We start from the raw sequence: 5,000 nt of genomic DNA, 5'->3' as shown, positions 1-5,000 counted from the left end.
CGTACCTTAACCTAACCTATGTCGTACCTTAACCTAACCTATGTCGTACCTTAACCTAACCTATGTCGTACCTTAACCTAACCTATGTCGTACCTTAACCTAACCTATGTCGTACCTTAACCTAACCTATGTCGTACCTTAACCTAACCTATGTCGTACCTTAACCTAACCTATGTCGTACCTTAACCTAACCTATGTCGTACCTTAACCTAACCTATGTCGTACCTTAACCTAACCTATGTCGTACCTTAACCTAACCTATGTCGTACCTTAACCTAACCTATGTCGTACCTTAACCTAACCTATGTCGTACCTTAACCTAACCTATGTCGTACCTTAACCTAACCTATGTCGTACCTTAACCTAACCTATGTCGTACCTTAACCTAACCTATGTCGTACCTTAACCTAACCTATGTCGTACCTTAACCTAACCTATGTCGTACCTTAACCTAACCTATGTCGTACCTTAACCTAACCTATGTCGTACCTTAACCTAACCTATGTCGTACCTTAACCTAACCTATGTCGTACCTTAACCTAACCTATGTCGTACCTTAACCTAACCTATGTCGTACCTTAACCTAACCTATGTCGTACCTTAACCTAACCTATGTCGTACCTTAACCTAACCTGTATTGCGCCTTAACCTAACCTGTATTGCGCCTTAACCTAACCTGTATTGCGCCTTAACGTAACCTGTATTGCGCCTTAACGTAACCTGTATTGCGCCTTAACGTAACCTGTATTGCGCCTTAACGTAACCTGTATTGCGCCTTAACGTAACCTGTATTGCGCCTTAACGTAACCTGTATTGCGCCTTAACGTAACCTGTATTGCGCCTTAACGTAACCTGTATTGCGCCTTAACGTAACCTGTATTGCGCCTTAACGTAACCTGTATTGCGCCTTAACGTAACCTGTATTGCGCCTTAACGTAACCTGTATTGCGCCTTAACGTAACCTGTATTGCGCCTTAACGTAACCTGTATTGCGCCTTAACGTAACCTGTATTGCGCCTTAACGTAACCTGTATTGCGCCTTAACGTAACCTGTATTGCGCCTTAACGTAACCTGTATTGCGCCTTAACGTAACCTGTATTGCGCCTTAACGTAACCTGTATTGCGCCTTAACGTAACCTGCATTGCGCCTTAACGTAACCTGCATTGCGCCTTAACGTAACCTGTATTGCGCCTTAACGTAACCTGTATTGCGCCTTAACGTAACCTGTATTGCGCCTTAACGTAACCTGTATTGCGCCTTAACGTAACCTGTATTGCGCCTTAACGTAACCTGTATTGCGCCTTAACGTAACCTGTATTGCGCCTTAACGTAACCGATATTGCGCCTTAACGTAACCTATATTGCGCCGTAACGTAACCTATATTGCGCCGTAACGTAACCCACATTGCCCCTTAACGTAACCCACATTGCCCCTTAACGTAACCCACATTGCCCCTTAACGTAACCCAACACACGTTGGGCCTTAACCCAACACACGTTGGGCCTTAACCCAACACACGTTGGGCCTTAACCCAACACACGTTGGGCCTTAACCCAACACACGTTGGGCCTTAACCCAACACACGTTGGGCCTTAACCCAACACACGTTGGGCCTTAACCCAACACACGTTGGGCCTTAACCCAACACACGTTGGGCCTTAACCCAACACACGTTGGGCCTTAACCCAACACACGTTGGGCCTTAACCCAACACACGTTGGGCCTTAACCCAACACACGTTGGGCCTTAACCCAACACACGTTGGGCCTTAACCCAACACACGTTGGGCCTTAACCCAACACACGTTGGGCCTTAACCTGCTCTGTAATTGTCATACGACGCGTTAAATTAGTGTAGTGTTGCCTAACTGCAACCCCCGCAATATAGTTTGCTACTCGCACTGCCCGGTCCCCAGTGTATCGCTTCATGTTAAACACCTTGCAGCTATACACTGTAATGTGGATGGCAGCAGGACGTACATGCTCAATGCCCTTTGCAGTTGTTCATTGGCATTTGCAGTTGTTCATTGGCATTCGCATGTGCGAAGCACTTAGCCTACGCTGTGGTACGGCCTGTGTCAACTGTCCGCTGATGTTGTACGTCCAAATCACACACTGTACTGCACATTGGTCCTCATGTACTGAATGATACATCGTGGTACATGTGACCGTACAACGACTGCGCCAACAACGGCGAACCATGCGGTCCAAATGTTGTGCACTCAGCTACGTGTCGTCTCCCTATAAGAGCTGGATTGCAGTGTGGTATGCCCTGGATGGCGATCAGCATGAGCCGTCTGTTGATGTAGTGGCGCGTGTTGTCAGACGTAGTCGTCTCTTCTCACACACCGTGATAGCATGGTGCACTGCGTTCCACATCTGCGACATGCGACAGAGGCCGGTTGACAGTCGTTCGCGCAATGGACATCGCATACGTACGGGGGCCACCTTCCACGTGTTCGCGAAGCGTGCACATGTTGTTGCGTGTATGTGGGCAGACATAGTGTGTCGTGACACCTGACACAGGCATGCAACAATCGTTGAATTTGCAAATGGCGATGGACGCCTACGTTTGCTGGTGACGTTATGCAAATGAACAACTGGTAAACCGTTGTGGTGCGGTTGTTCTCGCTAGAGGTGAATCAGTGATGGCGACGATCGGTTGAGCTACCAACCGGTTGTTCCAGCGATACCCACCATGCCCACGAACGTGAATGGCATCTGGGTGTGAAGCGATACGCGGCGGTGGCTGGGTGGGACCGTCCCCGGCCGGTGAGGGGGGGCCTCCCGGCGTGCTGGCCGCGCGGTGCGTGGGCGCACGCGCTACAGCCGGCTGGTGGGGGCGGCCAGTGGCAGGCGCGCCGGCCGACGGAGGCGGCAGGCGGCGCAGCTGCGCGCCGGCGCACCCTGCACGCGGCGCCGTGCGGCCAAAGTAGGTCCTCGCGGGCCCGGTGCGAAGCGCGGTGGACATCTGCAGTGTGCTGGTCCGATTGAGGACTGTGTGCGCTGAGGATGCGCCGCCGCCCGGCGCTCGGCGCCGCGACGCCGTCTGCTGCTCGGTCGCCTCTGCGATTCTCGCAGGTGGTTTGTATCGCAGCTGTGCGGACGTGTTGGCGCGTGCGCTGTGCTGGGAGAGTTCGCTTCGGCACCCAAGTGGGGCTTTTGTCCTTCTGTGGCGCTGGCGTTGGAGCTGCCGGTCACCGTAGGTGGCGCGTGTTGTCTCCCGCCGGCAATGCCACGACAGCACGCTCCCGGGCCTCTGTCGGCAGCGGCAAGCTCAGTTGGGAGCACGGGTGGTCGCACCTAAAGCGTCTACTCGCCAAACTCCGGGCGATTGCGCCTCTCTCGAACCCGACCAAGTACTTAGGACGGCGCTGCGCGCCGCCGGGACCTGAGAGGGTTTCGAGGTGTATTGTGCAGGGGAGCTCAGCCTCCTCCTGTTTGCAGAATAATTGAGCGGACGCTTGCGTGTTCGCGCGGGCCCCCGGGACACACTCCCGGGCGGCCGGCTGCTCAGCTCTAGTTGACGCAGCTCCCTGGTTGATCCTGCCAGTAGTCATATGCTTGTCTCAAAGATTAAGCCATGCATGTCTCAGTACAAGCCGCATTAAGGTGAAACCGCGAATGGCTCATTAAATCAGTTATGGTTCCTTAGATCGTACCCACGTTACTTGGATAACTGTGGTAATTCTAGAGCTAATACATGCAAACAGAGTCCCGACCAGAGATGGAAGGGACGCTTTTATTAGATCAAAACCAATCGGTCGGCTCGTCCGGTCCGTTTGCCTTGGTGACTCTGAATAACTTTGGGCTGATCGCACGGTCCTCGTACCGGCGACGCATCTTTCAAATGTCTGCCTTATCAACTGTCGATGGTAGGTTCTGCGCCTACCATGGTTGTAACGGGTAACGGGGAATCAGGGTTCGATTCCGGAGAGGGAGCCTGAGAAACGGCTACCACATCCAAGGAAGGCAGCAGGCGCGCAAATTACCCACTCCCGGCACGGGGAGGTAGTGACGAAAAATAACGATACGGGACTCATCCGAGGCCCCGTAATCGGAATGAGTACACTTTAAATCCTTTAACGAGTATCTATTGGAGGGCAAGTCTGGTGCCAGCAGCCGCGGTAATTCCAGCTCCAATAGCGTATATTAAAGTTGTTGCGGTTAAAAAGCTCGTAGTTGGATTTGTGTCCCACGCTGTTGGTTCACCGCCCGTCGGTGTTTAACTGGCATGTATCGTGGGACGTCCTGCCGGTGGGGCGAGCCGAAGGCGTGCGACGCGCCTCGTGCGTGCTCGTGCGTCCCGAGGCGGACCCCGTTGCAATCCTACCAGGGTGCTCTTGAGTGAGTGTCTCGGTGGGCCGGCACGTTTACTTTGAACAAATTAGAGTGCTTAAAGCAGGCAAGCCCGCCTGAATACTGTGTGCATGGAATAATGGAATAGGACCTCGGTTCTATTTTGTTGGTTTTCGGAACCCGAGGTAATGATTAATAGGGACAGGCGGGGGCATTCGTATTGCGACGTTAGAGGTGAAATTCTTGGATCGTCGCAAGACGAACAGAAGCGAAAGCATTTGCCAAGTATGTTTTCATTAATCAAGAACGAAAGTTAGAGGTTCGAAGGCGATCAGATACCGCCCTAGTTCTAACCATAAACGATGCCAGCCAGCGATCCGCCGCAGTTCCTCCGATGACTCGGCGGGCAGCCTCCGGGAAACCAAAGCTTTTGGGTTCCGGGGGAAGTATGGTTGCAAAGCTGAAACTTAAAGGAATTGACGGAAGGGCACCACCAGGAGTGGAGCCTGCGGCTTAATTTGACTCAACACGGGAAACCTCACCAGGCCCGGACACCGGAAGGATTGACAGATTGATAGCTCTTTCTTGATTCGGTGGGTGGTGGTGCATGGCCGTTCTTAGTTGGTGGAGCGATTTGTCTGGTTAATTCCGATAACGAACGAGACTCTAGCCTGCTAACTAGTCGCGTGACATCCTTCG

The 5,000-nt window shown here is 52.5% G+C and overlaps 1 non-coding gene across 1 annotated transcript in view; it reads left to right on the top strand.

Annotated features, from left to right (window-relative positions):
• The first annotated feature begins 3,535 nt into the window (after window positions 1–3,535).
• LOC124579223 overlaps window positions 3,536–5,000 on the top strand; it is a 1,910-nt gene continuing 445 nt past the window's right edge. Inside the window, exon 1 of the ribosomal RNA XR_006972932.1 lies at window positions 3,536–5,000. This exon is cut by the window's right edge and continues 445 nt beyond it. This is a non-coding gene — a ribosomal RNA (small subunit ribosomal RNA).

This window comes from Schistocerca americana, unplaced genomic scaffold, assembly GCF_021461395.2.
Source record: "Schistocerca americana isolate TAMUIC-IGC-003095 unplaced genomic scaffold, iqSchAmer2.1 HiC_scaffold_303, whole genome shotgun sequence".
NCBI classification, from domain to species: Eukaryota; Metazoa; Arthropoda; class Insecta; order Orthoptera; family Acrididae; genus Schistocerca; species Schistocerca americana.
Note: the sequence above shows the minus strand (reverse complement) of the source record. Positions and strands in the feature narration are given on the sequence as shown.